The following is a 21,869-nucleotide window of genomic DNA, read 5'->3' as shown; positions in this document are numbered from 1 at the left end:
AGATGTAGATCAGGTCTTTCTATGGGTTACAGAAAATAATATGGTGTTTAACGAGGATAAGTTCCAGCTCATGCGCTACGGAAAAATTGAAAATATAATAACGGAAACTACGTACAAAACTCAGGCAAATCATAACATAGAACGAAAAGGAAATGTAAAGGATCTGGGTGTACTCATGTCGGAAGACCTTACCTTTAAAGAACACAATAAAGTAGCCGTCACAACTGCAAGAAAAATGACAGGTTGGATAACAAGAACATTTCACACTAGAGATGCTATATCGATGATGATACTTTTCAAAACGCTTGTGCTCTCTAGAGTGGAGTACTGCTGCACAATGACAGCCCCTTTCAAAGCTGGAGAAATTGCTGACCTGGAGAGCGTGCAGAGATCCTTTACTGCTAGAATCCACTCAGTAAAACATCTAAATTACTGGGACCAACTAAAGAGCTTAAATCTGTACTCCCTTGAGCGCAAGCGGGAGAGATACATAATAATTTACACGTGGAAAATAATTGAGGGGCTCGTCCCAAAACCTGCACACAGAAATAATATCACATGAGACCAGAAGACATGGCAGGAAGTGCAGAATACCCCCGTTAAAAGCAGAGGTGCAACAGGTACTCTGAGAGAGAACTCTATCAACATCAGAGGCCCGAGACTGTTCAACACGCTTCCACTACACATAAGGGGCATAACTGGCCGACCCCTCACAGTGTTCAAGAGAGAACTGGATAAGCACCTCCAAAGGATACCTGATCAACCAGGCTGTGACTCATACGTCAGGCTGCGAGCAGCCGCGTCTAACAGCCTGGTTGATCAGTCCAGCAACCATGAGGCCTGGTCGACGACCGGGCCGCAGGGACGCTAAGCCCCGGAAGCACCTCAAGGTAGGTAACCACCTAGATGTGCTCACCTAGAAGTGCTCACCTACATTTGTTCACCTAGATGTGTTCACCTATATGTTTTCACCTACATGTGCTCACCTAGAAGTGCTTACCTACATGTGTTCCACTACATGTGTTAACCTAGAAGTGCTCACTTACATGTGTACACCTACATGTGTTCACCTACATATGCTCACCTAGAAGTTCTCACCTACATGTGTTCACCTAGATGTGCTCACCTAGATGTGCTCACCTAGATGTGCTCACCTAGAAGTGCTCACCTAGATGTGCTCATTAAGATGTGCTCTCCTAGATGTGCTCACCTAGAAGTGCTCACATAGATGTGCTTACCTAGATGTACTCACCTACATGTGCTTACCTAGATGTGCTTACCTAGATGTACTCACCTACATGTGCTCACCTAGATGTGCTTACCTAGATGTGCTCAACTAGATGTGTTCACCTACATGTTCTCACCTACATGTGCTCACCTAAATGTGCTTTCCTTGATGAGCTCACCTACATGTGCTCACCTAGATGTGTTCACCTCGAAGTGCTCACCTACATGTGCTCACCTACATGCGCTCACCTAAAAGTGTTCACCTACATGTCTTCACCTAGATGTGTTCACCTAAATGTGCTCACCTACATGTGCTCACCTTCATGTGTTCACCTAGATGTGCTCACCTAGAAATGCTAACCTACATGTGCTCACCTTCATGTTTTCACCTAGAAGTGCTCACCTAGAAGTGCTCGCCTACATGTGCTCACCCAGAAATGCTCACCTACATGTGTTCACCTGGAAGTGCTCACCTAGAAGTTCTCACCTACATGTGTTCACCTAGATGTGTTCACCTACATGTGTTCACCTAGATGTGTTCACCTACATGTGCTCACCTAGATGTGTTCACCTACATGTGCTCATCTACATGTGCTCACCTACATGTGCTCATCTAGAAATGCTCACCTACATGTGTTCACCTAGATGTGCTCACCAAGAAGTGCTCACCTACATGTGCTCACCAAGAAGTGCTCACCTACATGTGTTCACCTACAAATGTGCATCTAGATGTGTTCACCTGGATGTGTTCACCTAGATATGCTCACCTACATGTGCTCACCTAAAAGTGCTCAGCCAGAAGTGCTCACCTACAAGTGCTCATTTACATGTGTTCACCTACATGGGCTCACCTAGATGTGCTCACCTAGATGTGCTCCCCTAGAAGTGCTCACCTAGATGTGCTCACCTAGAAATGCTCACCTAGAAGTGCTCACCTACATGAGTTTACCTAGATGTGCTCACCTAAAAGTGCTTACCTTCATGTGTTCACCTAGAAGTGCTCACCTACATGTTTTCACCTAGATGTGCTCACCTAGAGGGGCTTATTTACATTTTCTCACCTAGATGTGCTCACCTACATATGCTCACCTAGAAGTGCTCACCTTCAAGTGTTCACCTAGATGTGTTCACTTAGATGTACTCACCTGTACTCAATTACACAGATGTAATTTACACAGAATTCGCAAAAGCTTTTGATAAATGTGACCATGGTGTTATTGCACATAAAATGCGTTCAAAAGGAATTACCGGGAAAATAGGCAGATGGATCTACAATTTCCTGACTAACAGAACCCAATGTGTAATAGTCAACAAAATAAAATCCAGCTCATCAACCGTGAAGAGCTCAGTCCCCCAGGGTACTGCGCTTGCTCCAGTACTTTTTCTCATCCTCATATCGAACATACACAAGAACACAACCTATAGCACTGTATCATCCTTTGCAGATGACACTAGGATTTTCATGAGAGTTGGCAACATAGAGGACACGGCAAACCTCCAATCAGATGTAGATCAGGTCTTTCTATGGGTTACAGAAAATAATATGGTGTTTAACGAGGATAAGTTCCAGCTCATGCGCTACGGAAAAATTGAAAATATAATAACGGAAACGCCGTACAAAACGTGTTCACCTAGATGTGCTCACCTAGATGTGCTCACCTAGAAGTGCTCACCTAGATGTGCTCATTAAGATGTGCTCTCCTAGATGTGCTCACCTAGAAGTGCTCACATAGATGTGCTTACCTAGATGTACTCACCTACATGTGCTTACCTAGATGTGCTTACCTAGATGTACTCACCTACATGTGCTCACCTAGATGTGCTTACCTAGATGTGCTCAACTAGATGTGTTCACCTACATGTTCTCACCTACATGTGCTCACCTACAAGTGCTCACCTTCATGTGTTCGCCTAGATGTGCTCACCTACATGTTTTCACCTAGATGTGGTCACCTAGTTGTGTTTACCTACGTGTGCTCACCTACATGTGCTCACCTTCATGTGTTCACCTTGATGTGCTCACCTGCAGTTCACCTCACATGCTCACCTGTGCTAATGCAGATGTCGTATACACAGATTTTGCATAGGCATTCGACAAATGTGACCATGGAGTGATTGCACACAAAATGACGTCAATGGGTATAACTGGTAAAGTAGGACGCTGGATACACAGTTTTCTGTCAAACAGAACACAAAGAGTAACAGTCAATCAAGTAAAATCGAGTCCGAGCGCAGTTAAAAGCTCTGTACCTCAAGGTACAGTCCTTGCATCTCTGCTGTTCTTTATTCTCATATCAGATATAGACAAAAACACAAGTCACAGCTTCGTGTCATCCTTTGCAGATGATACAAAAATCAGCATGAAAATTACCTCTGCTGAAGACACTGATAAACTACAAACAGATATTTACAAAGTTTTCGATTGGGCAGCAGAAAATAACATGATTTTTAACGGTGATAAATTCCAGGTACTCAGATGCGGCAAAAATAAGGATCTTAAACATAATACAGGGTACAAAACACAATCGAATCTGCCCATGGAAGGAATGTCGGAAAATCCGACACCATTTAATAATATTACATGCAATTGCAGATAATATTGCTGCTGCGTTGTATACACAAGTTAACCCATAGAAAATGTAGCTTGTAGTGGAATTTTCCGTCAATTGAAAACGGGATATCATTGCCACATACTATTAAAAACCACCAACTATTGTGTTGGAATTATTCTTAAATACATTAGTCTTTGGACTTTTACCATCATGAAAACATTTCATTTGAATTAACTTAATTATCAGTATCAAAATAAAGTAAATGTGACCCTTCAATCAGTTACTAACATCTAGACAAAGTGCCAAGGCGTCAGTGAGGAGGAAGGGTCAGCCATTGTTGTTAAGACCAGAGGCGCAGGGAGCAAATTCGTCTCCTATCATTTCTCTTGGACGAAGTGTGAAGATCAGAGTAGTGGTCTTCCATCATCAACACGCTGTCAAGGGAAGTGTTCTACCGAAACCCGTTTATCTAATCATTTTTGGCCATTAATGTTAGGTAGATATTGGGCGAACCAGTTAGAATGCAAACTCGCCTCATACTAAAGGTAATTAAGCCTTGGTCCTTATCATATATAATATACAGTGTTTTCTCTGATATAGCTGTCATATATTAGGATTCTGGTTTTACAGCTAGTGCCCTTTGACAGGAACAAGAAGAGGAAGCAAGCTTGGTATATCAGTTACTGGGTGATGGAAGCTGCCTCACACGAGTATAATTTGGTGTCTACATCCTAGTTATACCTGGTGGACTAAGCCTGTTGTACAATGAGATAAGGAACCTCCTCAATGTATACTAATATATGTAGTTTAATACTGTAGTTTGATTGGTTGCATATATATAAATTCAATATAAACCCCCTAATGAGTATGGATCGATTTGTGAGATTATTGCAGAAATACAGTCCACTTAACATCATACCAATTGCTATCGAAATATATAAATTAACGTAAATATAAATTCAATATAAATTCATATAAATTAAATAAATATAAATCTCACAGGTCGGTTCCCACAAGGAAAACAGCATGTCAAGGATTTGGGAATAATGATGCCCGACGACCTAACGTTTGCGGAGCATAACCAAGCAAGTATTGCGTCAGCCAGAAAAATGATAAGATGGATTATGAAAACCTTCTTGTCCAGAGATCCCATCACAATGGTTGTACTCTTCAAATCACTTGTGTTGTCCCGTCTTGAGTACTGCTCAGTACTCACTTCCACCTTCAGAGCAGGAGAGATAGCTGAAATTGAGGGAATACAGAGAAAATATACGGCACGCAAAGACGAGATAAAGCACCTAAATTATTGGGATCGTCTCAAAGCTCTCCAAATGTACTCACTAGAAAGGAGACGAGAGAGATACCAAATAATATACACATGGAAAATACTGGAGGGCCAGGTTCCAAATCTGCACAGTAAAATAACAACATACTGGAGTGAACGACATGGAAGAAAATGCAGAATAGCACCAGTGAAGAGCAAAAGTTCCATGGGCACTGTTATGAAAATGGTGGGCTTGCTGTGGGGGAACTGGTACTATTAAGGGGTAAGGGTAGTTAGAATACAGAGTTATCAAATATGGGAGAACTAAAAGGCCCGGCCCCCAAAATAAACTATCCACAGTAATAATAACTTGCTACTAGACCATGTCAGACTAGAGGTTGATCATTGCACTCCCACACAGGAAGTAGGGATACTCCGTTCTAACTTACTTATTTATTAACCCCTTAACAATCCCCCATATACACTCACATCAATAACAATAATAATAATTACTTTACCACACTATCTTAAGTTAAAAGCCTTGATCCACATAGACAGGATACAAGGTTTACACTGTGAAAGCTAGGGTAAAGTACTACTGGATAAGCACTGAAGCTGGATGCAGCTTAGGGGCCAAGTGCCGAAAATCCGAAGAAAAATGGAATATTTACGAAAAATAACGAAAAATACTACAACGTTCTGGCAACACTGTGGTGCAAACCGTTTTATGTTATCTTGAAAAATAACGTAATTAGAGTCAAATTTCCCGTTGCAACTTTCGTGAATCTGGTCCTCGCGGCATGGGTGCGCCACGGAGTATTGTATCTTACGTTGTAGAAGTCTAATATTTCATAATAGCGTTGAAAATAACATGTTATGCATAAAATGAATATAAACTCACTCATTGGCAACAGTCTCGTGTGAGAGAGGGTGGGATTCGTGGCTCAGCCCCTCAGTCACTGTGTGTGTCCCTTAGGAAGTGGATGTATCGCTGACGCGCTCTCACAATATCTCCCAGAACTCATGCTATTTTTGCTATTTGTACTGCAATATGACTTACCAAACGAACAAGAGAAAAGCATTGAAAGCTATATGCATGCGAGCTCTCCATAGAAGGTACGAGCTGGCCGCAATGCGTAAATCACGCATTGTCACGAGTGAAGATCGTGACCGCGAGTAGAGTAACTTGTCGCGGCGCGCTACGCCACTCCAACTTTTACAACTAGATCTGCCCTCACAGCCTTTATTTATTATTCAATTTACATGAAACTTGCACATTATATGTAGAGTTTACGCCTCTGAAAACACATGTAGCTTTTCTTATCTACGTAGATTTATTGATTTTATAAATAATGATACACTTCATTTTGTTGCATACGTTTTTGGGAAACTTTTTAAAATCTGTATTATTGCACTAAATACATCTGGGATAAAAATCCTTGGTGCAAATCTTTATTATATAGTAAGGTCATAGCTGAGTGTCGTAAAAATGATTTTGGTTCACAATTGTGGGCTGTGAAAGCAATTGAACATTGTTGAAAAATTGTATAATTTTTTTTTTCTCCTTCTCTATTTAGGCTGAGATGCTGAAACTTGGCCTAGTTGCAGCACCTTTCACATGTATCAGGATAATAAATTATGAATACCCTACAACAACTCTCATAGTTCCGGTCAGATCCCCCTTAGGGTAGTGAGACCACGTGGTACCCTAAAACAAAAACACAACACTTAGGGGTACCCAAAACACTGGCAAATACTACCCACAGGTCTCACCAATCGTTATTACCAGAGTAGGCACACTTAAAACACACCGTACTTAACTTAATGGTACAGGAACTTAAGGTAAGGGAAATAAGTAAGAGGAGAAGGGAGGAGAGGAGAGGTGCAGCCACAGAGTAGGTCTCGACACCATGAACGCCAGCCAGAGAAGAACGCTCCCAGCGACCAGCACAGGCCTCCCCCATTGTGGTGGTGCCGGGAGGAGCCTAATTGATCGTGCAGCTAAGCACATTAAAAATCTTCCCCTATGCAACATATTGTTACTTGCCTCATTCTCAGGATAGTTAATCTTATAACAATGTTATACTTAATTCACAACAAGCTCAAGAGTTTGAATGCTTGTGAGCAACAAGATTCGTCCTACGTTTGGCAGAGAAGATACGAACAGAGACACATCGACTTGCGTCTTGCTAATCTAACGTAGCTTATTTAGTTCAATTTTGACCTCTGGCTTCCATTTGAGGAACCCAGGGTCGTAACAGGCACAATCAGAGAACACTGTATGAACATCAGAGGTCCACGGTTGTTCAACGTCCTACCAGCGAGCATCAGAAATATTACAGGAACAACCGTGGACATCTTCAAGAGGAAACTAGATTGTTTCCTTCAAGGAGTGCCGGACCAACCGGGCTGTGGTGGGTATGTGGGCCTGCGGGCCGATCCAAGCAACAGCCTGGTGGACCAAACTCTCACAAGTCAAGTTTGGCCCCAAGCCGGGCTTGGGGAGTAGAAGAACTCCCAGAACCCCATCAACCAGGTATCAACCTAGAAGTGCTTGCCTTCATGTGCTCACCTAGATCTGCTCACCTAGTTGTGCTCACCTACATGTGCTCACCTACATGTGGTCACCTAGATGTGTTCACCTACATGTGCTCACCAACATGTGCTCACCTTCATGTGTTCACCTAGATGTGCTCACTTACATCTGCTCACCTACATGTGCTCATCTACAAGTGCTCACCTACATGTGTTCACCTAGAAGTGCTATTTTACCAGTTTTCACAACCGCGTATTTTTCAAATACCATTTTCTGAAAATATGTTCATAAAAGTTTGTTAAGAGTTCTTATGAGGAAAATAATTTCATAGAAGTTTGTTAACAGTTCTTATGGGGAAAATTCAATTTTTTCAGAGTTCAGTTTTAAGAAAATATTTCAGAGTTTCAAATAATCATAGAAGTTTATTTATATGTTTATGACCAAATTTTGTAAAAAAAAAAACATTTTCAGAGAATAGTGTCTTAACCATTTTGTTAAGGAAAAAAGACATCTTAGTCATGACTAAGTTTTATAACCATTTACAGCTGTTTCACCTGTAAAGACCCCCCAAAAATAGTCAAGAGACAGTTTAAAGCTCAAACTTCATCAGAGTTCAGTTTATGACTGAAAATAATCAGAGTCAAGTTTTACCCTGAAAATTAACAGTCCTGATGTTACCCTAAATTCTTCAGAGTCCACTTTGTGAGCAAAATTCTTCAGAGCCCAGTTTGTGCCAGAAAATATTCAGAGTCCTGTAATCTACGAAAATTAGCCAGAGTCCAGTAAAGATCGAAAATTATTCAGAGTTCCAGTTTATACCCAAAAATAATCAGACTCCAATTAACGACAGAAATTCATCAGAGTCTAGTTGTTAACCTAAATTACTTATTATTACCAGAGTTACTTATTTATTCAGAGTTCCGTTTGTACCTGAAAAAAATTCAGAGTCCTATAATCTGTGAAAATTAGACAGAGTCCATTTTCAAACCAATTTTCATCAGAGTCCGTTTTATACCGAAAATTCGTCAGAGTCCACTTTGTGCCAAAAATATTCAGAGTCCAGTTCATGATCGAAATTAATCAGAGTCCAATTGAAGACCAAAATTTTTTAGACACCACATTTTCACTGCTAATAGTCATATTTCAGATGTAGTAAATAAGATCCGAACAAATACCAAGTTCTAGCTCCTGTCCTCAGTCTTTGTTCCCTCTTATATCTTCGGTAATACCTAATCAATTTCCCTGAAATTTAAACCTGCTGTATTTTAGACACAGTAAATAAGATCAAGTCAGTTACTGAACTCCAGCTCATGTCCCCCACCGTAGTTCATTGTACAAGTTCTTTAGTAACAGACTAATTTTCCCTGAAATTTGTAACTGCCATATTTTCAGACATAGTAAAATAGTTCCGAACAGTTACCAAACTCTAGCTCACGTCCCCCACCTTTGTTCATTTGTACATGTTCTTTATTATCAGACCATTTCCCCAGAAATTTAAGATCACTATATTTCTAACGTAGTAAAATAAATCAAGACATTAACCGAGTTTCAGCTCATGTCCTCCACCGTAGTTTAATGTTCATCAAATTATTTCAGATCAAGCCCCTCTCCAGTCTATCAAAGTAACATCACTGCCTTTAATACCCTTTTCGTACTCAGCTATATAATATTCACACGGTCATATAACACCTTACCTTCAGTACTTTTTGTTTACCCAAGTAAGCAATAATCACACGGTCAAAAATCGCACCTTACCTTTTCCCTCCCTTACCTTCTCATCCCCAACTTATCCAAACCTTCAATAATCGTACTGTATTTGCATATTTTCTCTATATTCACTGTGTTCTTCGTATTCTCATCAAATGTTTTCCGTGTTCACTTCACGTTCTTCACGTTCTTCAAATGTTCCTAGCCCATTCAGTTCATATTTTCACATGTATCTCCATTTTTTTCTGCGATCTTTCTCTTAGTCTCATGATGTTCTCTACAAATTCTAGTCATATTTCATGTTCATCACATGTTCTCTTTACAACGTTTATACTCAATTTTCATGCTGTCTTCCATATTTTTGTGTTCTTTGTCAATATTCATGTTCCTCTACAAGTTCATGTTCCTCACAAGATCACATCGTTTATCACCTTCACTTACATGGTTAAACTGCACAGCTCGAGTCACAACATGCACTTCTTGGGGCATTAACCAACATCCAGCATCAATATGGGAAAATCTAAAATAGGCTGAAACCTGTAAACATATTTAAAACAACCAGTGTAATATCACACGTAACTAAGCTTTGTTTCAATACCTCGATACAACACTGGGCCCAATTATTACATTTCTTCAAACAGTAAAATAGGCTACTATTTTAAGAGGAAACATTGCAAGAAACCACTCTGATCACAATCAGGTGTGCATCCTACAGACTGCTATGCAATGAAGTGCATGTTCAACGAAACATCATAAATCTCAAGTACATTCTTGTACAAGTACATTTCTACATTCTTTGTCATATTCTCTATGTTCTTCACAAGTTCATTGTTCATTCTTTGTATTCCCAATTCTCCTTATCATGTTTTCATGTTCTCTGTAAGTTCATATTCCCAGTATGTTCACTGTATTCATCAACTTTTTTACATGATTTCTGTGGTCTTTGCCATGTTCCCCATATGTTCTCTCTGTTCATTCCCTTACATGTTATTTAACGTTCCTTAACTAAAAATCTTTCGTCAATCAACTAAAAACAGTCACTTTCGTCATTTCTCAACTAAACTTATTATCCAATCAACTAAAAATAGTCAGGATTAGCCTCGTTCAACACCGTTCTTAACTAAAATGGCTTTTCTCTTAACTAAAAAATTGTCAAAGGAAACTTTCCAATACTATTCATAACTAACTTTATCCATCATCAATCAACTGAAAATAGTCAAGTGTAGACTCTTTCCAACACTGTTCTTAACTAAAGTAACCTTTCACTTAGCTAAAAAATAGTCAAATGTAACTTTTCAGCACTTTCGTAACTAAAATTATATGTCGTTAAGTAAGAAATATAGTCGAAGACATTCTTCGAGATATCAAGGACTTACTCAAAGACATCAAAGTTGCACTCAAAGACATCCTTTGAGACATCAAAGACATCCTTTAAGACTTCAAAGACACCTCTCGAAATGTCAAAGTTATTCTTCGAGACATCAAAGTTGCTCTGTAAGATATCTTCCTTCATCAAACTTATTCTCAGAGACATCTAAAGTTAATCTCGATCATCAAAGTTGTTCTCTACATCATAAAAGTTATTCGCTAAGTAACCTTTCGTTCGTCAGAGATGCTTTCTAAGACATCTTCGTCCATCAAAGTTATTGTCAGAGATATCTAAAGTTATTCTCAGAAACTTCTAAAGTTAATCTCAGTCATCAAAGTTAAGTCACCTTCGTTATTCAGAGAAGCTTTCTGAGACATCCTCATTCAACAAAGCTGTCCTCAGAGCCATCAAAAAGTTAAATACAGTCATCAAGTTAATCTCTAAGTAACCTTTCGTTCATCAGAGAAGCTTTCTAAGATATCTTTGTTCATCAAAGTTATTCCCAGAGACACAACTAAAGTTATTCTCAGAGACATCAAAGTTATTCTCGGTGACACCAGAGTCGTCAAAACTTATTCTCAGAGCTACCAAAAGTTATTCTCAGAGTCATCATAGGTGTTGCCAGAGTCCTCAAAGGTATTCTCAGAGTCATCTAAGGTAATCTCTAACTCACTCTCGCTCATCAAAAGTTGTTCTATAAGACATCAAAAGTTATTCTCTGAGCTATCAAAAAATACTACTCATGTTCTCAAAAGTCTTTCTCAAAGTCATCAAAGATATTCTCAGAGTCATCAAAGGTAATCTCTAACTCACCTTCGTTCATCATAGTCATCAAAGGTAATCTCTAACTCACCTTCGTTCATCATAGTCATTCTCTAAGTCATCAAAGTTGTTCTCTAAGACATCAAAGTTAATCTCAGAGTCATCAAGGTATTCTCAAAGTAATCAAAGTTATTCTCAGAGCTACCAAAAGTTAATCTCAGAGTCATCAAAGGTAATATCTAACTCACCTTCGTTCATCAAAAGTGGTTCTCTAAGACACTTTCGTTCATCAAAGTTAATCTCAGAGTCATCAAAGTAATCTGTAACTCACTTTCGTTCATCAAACGTTGTTCTCTAAGACGCCTTCGTGCATCAGAGAAACCCTCCTTCTTCCAACAAGTTATACTTTAAGACATCAATGTTGTTCTCTAAGACATCTTCAGGCATAAAATTTCTCTCCAAAATGTAACTAGTTCAGCTTTTCCTATCAAACTTGCACTTCTGTTAAAATATATTTTCTTAGACACTTTACCTTTAAAACTGTTCTCTGTACAACACTGCTTAAACCTATCCTCCCCACCCAATGTTACTTAGTTAACATAACGTTCCTAAACCTAACCTAACTTACATAACCTAACCTAACTAACCCTAACCACCTAACTTACCTAACCTAACTTACCTATCCTAACTTAACTAAGCTAACCTAACCTAACTTACCTAACCTAACTTACCTATCCTAACTTAACTAACCTAACCTAACCTAACTTGTGCACGATGGTAAAATAATAGCTAGGAAGACTGACTCTGGAAAAACTTATGTCATAACCACTGAAGCACACCTCACTTCTTTCCTGGATGACTGTGGGATATCAGCTGAATAACCAGAACATAATTTGTAGTCTCACATACAACCAAAGTGTACTTAAGCTCTGCCTTTCCTTTCCAAAGGTGTTTATTTTTATTTTTATTTTAATTTTTACTTTATTTTTTGTTTGTCATCTTTGCCTGTTTTATACTCTTAATTAATTGTTCTTAGTTAATCCCCTTGTCACTAAACCTAGGGCTTTTTATTACCCTGTTAATTAACCATTACTAAGCTAATTATCTTCAAGATCATTTTTTTTTATGATTATTATTTTTCTTATTATTTTTTATTTTACATTTATATTGTCAGTCTCTACTGATTTTTTGTGTTTTATTTTATGTAACTTCTGTGTCCTCCCTGGCTATCTATTGGATCTTTATTTTACTTCTAAATTGTTACTATTTTATTGTATCTGCTCTTATTCTTGTGTTTTGCTTTATCGTGTATCTTGTATCGTGATCCCTCTGCATCTCTATGCACACTGATATTGATCCTGATCAAAATCTTCTGTCTCATATCTATACCAACCAGCACATTGATCATCATTATTGCAAGTATTTCACAGCACACCAGGCTAAAAACAAACTCCAAAATAGCACCTATCTATCAGTTTATAACCAAAATGTTAGATCACTTGGTAAACATTTTGACGATTTAAATGCACTACTCACAGCACTAGGTACTAACCTATCGTTCATTATTTTAACAGAAACTTGGCTAAATAAAGACTATACCCAACTCTACAACTTAGCTGGTTATAAAGCCATTCATAACTGTAGGCCTAATAAAAAAGGTGGTGGCACAGCTATATATTACCGAGATACATTTATCTGCAACAGTGTTATTAGTGACAGAGATGACTACTGTGAATATACTTTTGCTCAGTTTACAATTAAATCCCTTAAATCCTCTTTGACTATTGGAGCCATCTATAGATTTCCTAATACTAACATAGCTTCTTTCTCAGACAACCTAAGGAATCTTATTATAAACCATCTCTATAGATCCTATCTTATTTCTCATTTTTTTTTCATTTCATGTAATCTGTTATCATTTTTTGACTATAATTTTGCAAGTATTTGCCTCCTTAAAATTTTCTTAGATTAAGGACCTGCCCGAAACGCTGCGCGTGCTAGTGGCTTTACAAGACTGTAATTACCATATTTGTATCCTCACATTCCTTATGTACATTCTTGTATATGCATAAATAAATAAATAAATAAATAAATAAATAAACAACAATCTCAACAAAAACCACATCATTCTTGGAGGAGACTTTAATATTGACCTGGGTCAACAAAATTGCTCTCAAGTTGACTATTTCCTTAACAGCATGAACTCCTGTATGCTAATCCCCACTATCACCAAACCTACCCGAGTCACTCAAACATCAGCCACTACCTTGGACCACATATGGACAAACATAGCAGCTCCCCTTGTATCTGGTATAATCTACGACAGAACAACTGACCACTATCCTACCTTTCTCATAGCGAACATGGACATAACACCTCCAAAAAGCAAGAAACTTTCATTTAGGCTACACAGTGAATCAGCTTTAGACAATCTTACAGAGGCACTTCACAATATTAACTGGGATTCTGAATTCAATAATACCCATGATATAAATTCATTAGCTAACCTCTTCCTCTCCAAAACTCTAAGCCTCTACAACCTTCATTGTCCCCTTCTTACAAAGCAAGTAACTGACAAAAGATTAAACAATCCATGGCTCACAAGTGGCATTCTCAACTCAATCAACAAGAAACATGAATATGAAAAGAAAGTTAGGATTGGCCTAGTTTCAAAGGAAGTAGCTAAAAGGTACTCATCAATGCTTACCAGTATCATAAGAAAGGCAAAACTTGCATATTATGTGAATAGATTCAATGAAGCAAAAGGCAACATGAAAAACACTTGGAAAACTATCTCTAGTATCCTAGGAACTAAACAACACTCACATAACCAAATAAAACTCTACAAGGATGGGGATATACCGTCAACTGATTTAGAAATGGCAAATGAATTTAATAGTTTCTTTTCATCGGTTGGTGCTAATCTTGCCAGTAAAATCCCACTGACTCAGACACATATTAACACATATATCTCAGGCAGCTATCCAAACTCTCTTCTCCTTTCACCAATCAGCCCGGCAGATGTTGTGTCCATCATACACTCTCTAAAAACCAAGGCAGGGAACACCAGTGAAATTCCGTCCATTGTGTACAAGAGAGCCTCCCATGCCCTTGCCCCACCCATAGCACTACTGTTCAACAAATCAATAGAGTGTCACACCTTCCCTGATATCCTCAAAAAAGCAAGAGTAACGCCAGTCCATAAAGGAGGCAATCCGGCGGACATAAACAATTATAGACCAATATCAAATCTACCCATTCTATCAAAAATATTTGAAAAAATTATTTACAAACAGCTCTATTCCTACCTCGTAAAATTCGACATACTCAGCCCCTGCCAGTTTGGCTTCCGGTCCCAAAAGAGCACCAACGATGCAATCATTAGTCTCCTTGACGTTATCTACTCAGCCCTTGACAAAAATGAGTTTCCGATTGGACTCTTCATTGACCTAAGAAAAGCCTTTGATACTGTTAATCACAACTACCTCTTACTTAAACTCCAGCATTATGGAATCCAAGGCCTTGCCCTTGACTACATCCGATCCTATCTTAGTGACAGACACCAATATGTAACCATCAATGATACAACTTCGTCCACTCTACCAATTACCGTTGGAGTGCCACAGGGCAGCATCTTAGGACCTCTTCTATTTCTTATATATATAAACGATCTGCCTAATGTCTCTAATATTCTCAAACCTATACTGTTTGCTGACGATACTACTCTTATCTATTCAAACCTCAACCCACATACACTAAATAATGTTGTGAATAATGAATTAAAAAAAGTCCACTTATGGATGTCAACGAACAAACTAACATTAAGCATCGAAAAGACTTACTACATCTTATTTGGAAGCAAATCATCAAATGCAATTCAGCTACAGATAGACAACATTAACATCAGTAATAAAGATGATGGCAAGTTTCTTGGCCTATTCCTAGACAAGAGACTCAACTTCAGCACCCACATTCAACACATAACTAAGAAAGTCTCTAAGACAGTTGGTATACTCTCCAAAATCAGATATTATGTTCCTAACTCTGCTCTCCTCTCACTATATTATGCACTAATTTACCCCTATCTTAATTATGGTATCTGTGCATGGGGGTCTACCACTGCAAACCACCTTAAGCCCATCATCACACAGCAAAAATCTGCTATCAGAATGATAACTAACTCAGCTTTCAGACAACACTCAGCTCCCTTGTTTAAATCCCTAACCTTGCTAAATATTAACTCCCTCCACACATTCTCTTGTGTCAACTACATTTACAAAACCCTGTTCTTAAATGCAAACCATGCTCTGAAACTCTCCCTGGACAGATGTAATAGGACCCATTATCACCACACCAGAAATAAATATCTCTTTGATATCCCCAGGGTCAAACTTAATCTGTGTAAACACTCTATGCAAATTAAGGGACCTAGTTTATGGAACTCACTCCCTAGTGAATTGAAAAACTGTAAAACTTTTGCCTTATTTAAAAGCAAAACCAAAAAGTACCTAACTTCATCTTCTTAGTTTCCTACACTGAGCTTTAAATTTGCTCTGTACCTAGTGTTACCCAATCTCCTAATTTTTATGTAATTTCAAACAACCTTATCATTGTGTTCATTGCTGTCTTCTTTTATGTGCTAGCTATATGCTGTATTGTGACTACCAATTTTTGTCAACTACCATTCAAGCTGTCATTGCAACCAATCTTATATTGTTTCTGCTGTATTATGCCTACCAATTTTTTTGTCAACTACCATTCAAGCTGTCATTGCAATCAATCTTAGCTACCTATGTGCTTTAATATACTGTACCTACAATTTTCTCTCATCTTTTTTTCATTTCATGTAATCTGTTATCATTTTTTGTCTATAATTTTGCAAGTATTTACCTCCTTAAAATTTTCTTCGATTAAGGACCTGCCCGAAACGCTGCGCGTGCTAGTGGCTTTACAAGACTGTAATTACCATATTTGTATCCTCACATTCCTTATGTACATTCTTGTATATGCATAAATAAATAAATAAAAAAAATAAATAAATAAAAAACTTAACTTACCTAACTTACCTAACCTATCTTAACCTAACCTAACTTACCTAACCTAACTTACCTAACCTAGCTTACCTAACCTAACTAACCTAACCTAGCTTACCTACCCTAACTTACCTAACCTATCTTAACCTAACCTAACTTACCTATCCTAACCTAACTTACCTAACCTAGCTTACCTACCCTAACTTACCTAACCTAGCTTACATAACCTAACCTAACATATCTTATCTATCCTAACTTAACTAACATGACCTTACCTAACCTAACCTAACTTAACCTAACTTACCTATCCTATCTTATATAACCTAACTTACCTATCCTAACTTATCCTAACTTAAAGTAAATTACCTAACTTAGCCTAACATACATAACCTAACTTACCCAAACTGACATAACCTAACTTACCTAGTCCAACTTACCCAACCAGACATGACCTAACCTACATAATTATTCCTGCTTGTCTTTTGTGTTTTGTCAATCAATGTCTCATATTCATTTACTCGTTTCAAGGGTTAATTTCTCAAATGGTCATTTTTGCATTTCAAGGGTTATTTGTTAAAGTTTGGGGGTTTAAGCATTTCAAAGGATTTTTGTTATATATTGGCATTTACTCGTTTCAAGGGTTAATTTCTCAAATGGTCATTTTTGCATTTCAAGGGTTATTTGTTAAAGTTCATCAAGTTGCTCATAAGTTGTATTTATTATGCTTGTAATAATTGTCTTATTCTTTCCCCCCCTTAACCTAACCTCTTTAATCTTAGTGTAATAATTATGTTGGTTATCATTTGTTCTTATTCCCCAACCCCTTAACCTAACCTTTCATATGTAGTTTATTTGTTTATTGTGTTTGACGTATTTGTTGAATATATTATCCTTATCCTAACCTCGGTAACCTAAGATATGATCGGGGCCTCGTAGCCTGGTGGATAGCGCGCAGGACTCGTAATTCTGTGGCGCGGGTTCGATTCCCGCACGAGGCAGAAACAAATGGGCAAAGTTTCTTTTACCCTGATTGCCCCTGTTACCTAGCAGTAAATAGGTACCTGGGAGTTAGTCAGCTGTCACGAGCTGCTTCCTGGGGGTGGAGGCCTGGTCGAGGACCGGGCCGCGGGGACACTAAAGCCCCAAAATCATCTCAAGATAACCTTTCAGATGTAGTTTTGTTTCTCCTTTTTGTATATTTTACCCAAACCAACCATCCCATTTAACCTTCCTTCCTTCCTTCTTTCACTTTGTTTTTACATATAAGTTCATTCTTTATCTTAGTAATAATATAATTACAGTAGTAAAGAATCAGATCTACTGAGACTTGAATTTGAGAAAAATAAGAGCATTGGAGCAAATGAGTGAGAGAGAGGGGGAGGAAGAGAGAGGGGGAGGAAGTGAGAGGGGGAGGAAGAGAGAGGGGGGAGGAAGAGAGAGGGGGAGGAAGAGAGAGGGGGGAGGAAGAGAGAGGGGGAGGAAGAGACAGAATATGGGAGAGAGGGAGAAAAAAGGGGGTTACAAGGATGAAGATAGAGAAAAAGGGGTATAGAAGGAGGAAGATAGAGAGAAAAAGGGGGATAGAAGGAGTAGGAGAAACAAAATAAAAGAAGGTTAAGTGGGATGGTGGGTTTGGGTAAAATATACAAAAAGGAGAAACAAAACTACATCTGAAAGGTTAGGATGAGGATAATAGATTCAACACATACATAAAACACAATAAACAAATAAACTACATCTAAAAGTTTAGGTTAAAGGGTGGGGAATAAGAACAAATGAGCTGTGGCTGAGAGCATTCTGAGCTGTGGCTGAGAGCACGGTCAACCTATGCGTTAACAACACTCCTCTTGTACCTATCTGGGCAGTCGCTGTTGGCATTTAGGCACATTCCTATGTTCGTTTCCTTAGTGTAGACTGCAGTGTGGAAACCTCCGCTCTTTTCCATGACTGTTACATCTAGAAAGGGCAGCTTCCCATCTCCCAACGAGATGGAAAAGGATGGGAAGCTGCCCTTTCTAGATGTAACAGTCATGGAAAAGAGCGGAGGTTTCCACACTGCAGTCTACACTATGGAAACGAACATAGGAATGTGCCTAAATGCCAACAGCGACTGCCCAGATAGGTACAAGAGGAGTGTTGTTAACGCATATGTCGACCGTGCTCTCAGCCACAGCTCAGAATGGAAGCAAGTCGACGAAGAACTCTGTAGGGTAAGGCAGGTCCTAGTCAACAACGGCTTCTCCAATGGTTTCGTCGAAGACATCATTAGAAGGAAAGTGAAACGCCATGCAACCTCTGAAGAGACAACTAACACAACACCTATACCCCCTATTAGATTATTTTACAGGAACTTCTTTTCCACAGCTCATAAAACGGAGGAAAGGGTCCTGAAAGATATTGTTAATAGAAACGTTATCCCTACAGACAAAAATCAGAGGATACAACTGACGATTTACTATAAAACCAGAAAAACGGCCAGCCTACTCATGAGAAACTCTCCAGACACAAAGCAGAACGCTTTAAAAGAGACCAACGTCGTCTATGCCTTCAAATGCCCTCTTGGGGACTGTAAGCTCCAAAAAACACAGTATATAGGCAAGACAACAACATCTCTTTCTAGGCGTTTAACGATGCATAAGCAACAGGGCTCCATTAAGGAACATATAATCTCTTCCCACAACCAAACCATCGCCAGAGAAATCCTAGTAAACAACACAGAAATCATCGATAGATACAGCGATAGCAGGCGGCTTGACGTTTGCGAGGCACTACACATTAAGAAGTCAACACCAGCAATCAACAGTCAATTAATGCGCAACTATATTCTACCCACCTCAAGACTCCGCTCCAATATAGAAGCATCAAGAAATATGGACCAATAGGCTTTCTACAATCACTTCTATTCAATACCCATTGTTTCGTGTTCTGTCTTGTGTTGATGAATTTAATACCCTATTAAATACCACCTCACTCAAATGTAGATATAAACAAATCGGAGATGTGTAAGTTCTATTCAGTTGTGTATGTGTAAACTAAAGTCTTTGAAAATGTAATAAGTTTTACGAAACGCGCTCAAGTGTCGCGTTGAATTACCACCAACAGTGAAGAGAAATGTACGAAAGATTGAGAAAATTCGTGTTAGAAATTCGTGAAGAGAAATGTACGAAAGATTGAGAAAATTCGTTTTAGAATTATTAATCTTACTTTTTCGGTCATATTTAATAATATATATATATATATATATATATATATATATATATATATATATATATATATATATATATATATATATATATATATATATATATATATATATATATATATATATATATATATATATATATATATATATATATATATATATATATACAATGACGCAATGCTGCGTCATCCCCGGCATTACCGACAGTAAACGGATGACGCAATGCTGCGTCATGCCCAGGCGAAAGTGTTAATTAACAAAAAACACAGAAATCATCGATAGCTACAGCGATAGCAGGTGGCTTGATATCTGCGAGGCACTACACACTAAGAAGTCAACACCAGCAATCAACAGCCAATTAATATATTTAGATGATACAGAGAATTTATTTAGATGATACATAGATGAATCATTTTCTGCATTCAGTGATGATGCATCTGATACAAGTAGCATAGATGAACAGTGTTAGTGGCTTCCATGGTGGTGTTTTCTATAGATATTTTCAAGAATGCCTGAATCTCTTCCTGACTGATGGACACTCTTTGAGGCTAGGTGAATCTCTTTCTGACTGATGGACATTCTTTGAGGTAAGCTGAATCTCTTCCTGTGTGGGACCATACAAAGCGATCTTTTCAAGACTACCTTACAAATTTATCTTTTTCTATAATCTTTTCAATACTACCTTATGCTTTACAAGCTTGGCTACATACAACCTACAAGTACTAAAGCCAAGAGTGTACGTGAGTGCATTATTTGCAAGCACACAGAATGAAGAAACAGGAAGCGAAAATTTATCTGTACCTGGTGCACTGAGAAGGAAGTTGCGCTGTGTACCATGGATTACTTCGTTGATTATTACTCACTTCCGAAGTACTGAGTGTGTAATACAGTGTGTTACTGTGTAAATAGTGTGTGGAAACTGTACACATTGTAATTTTAGTGAATTTTTAACAGGTAATATTGCAACAATAACCATTTATTGTGGACACATTACTGACACATGTATCACAGTTCCATGGAACATCATGAACGTTCTACTGTATACATATTGTAAAGAACACAAATATGCATCATATACGATAAAAAAACAAATAAAACCGCATCGGAAATACATAAAACAAATAATTCAAAATATATTTGTGGCAACACCCGGTGCTTGAATGGTCCACGCAACTGCGTCTGGGCGATTCACACATGGGCGACCAGGCCCTGATGACGTCACAGTGCAACTTGTCCACGTCCCCACAGCCAAAGTAAGTGGAATTTGGTATTTATTTTTACATAGACATGTTCAGGGAAGGGAATTTATCATTTTACAGAGAAAAAAATTGGGGGGAATACTTTATTTCATGCGCACCGGGGTAATTTCACAATAAACTCGGCTCTGCATGGTGGTTAAGGATGTACAAAACTGTGGAAGGGGGACTCTCCACAGGGGGCAAAGAAGGAACAACATGAGTAGAAATACAAACTGAAAGAGAATCCTGTAAGCGAGATACCCGGACAGAAAGAGGGAGGTGGTGAAGAGGAATAGGAACCGCAGGAGGGGGTAAAACTTAAAGCATGACAGAGGCGAGAGGAAGGATGTTGCAAGGACCGTGCAAGATAGCGAAGACAGTAGCGATGACGGTGGTCCTGGAGAGATAGGAAGCTAGTGTCAACATACAAGCTGAGAACGGGAGTCGAATGAAAAGCACCAGAACTGAGGCGCAACTCAGTATGGTGCAAAGCATCAAGATGGCGAAGAGTAGAAGGAGAAGCAGATGAGTAAGCAGGGCAACCATAATCGAGCTTAGACAGGACGAGACAAGAATGTAAAGCAAGTAGAGTGCGTCTATCTGCTCCCCAAGAAGAATGGGACAATACCCAAAGGAGGGTAAGGGCCTTAGAGCATTCAACACGGAGGTATGAGATATGGGGCAACCAAGACAAACGAGTGTCAAAAATCAACCCCAAAAGCTTAGCAGAATCCTTGTACACAATGGGGTGACCATAAAGAGACAAAGAAGGACGAAGAACGACACACTTCCAAGTAAAAGTCATAGCACAAGTCTTAGATGTAGAGAACTTGAAGCCACGATCAGTGTCCCAAGACGACACGGCATCAATCACAAGTTGAAGCCGGCTTTGAAGGAAAGGCGAATCATCACCCTGACAGCAAAGGGTAGGATCGTCGACATAAAGAGCGAAGACGCCTGAAGGAAAAGAGGAAAGAAG

This window comes from Procambarus clarkii, chromosome 1, assembly GCF_040958095.1.
Source record: "Procambarus clarkii isolate CNS0578487 chromosome 1, FALCON_Pclarkii_2.0, whole genome shotgun sequence".
Classification (NCBI taxonomy): domain Eukaryota; kingdom Metazoa; phylum Arthropoda; class Malacostraca; order Decapoda; family Cambaridae; genus Procambarus; species Procambarus clarkii.
Note: the sequence above shows the minus strand (reverse complement) of the source record.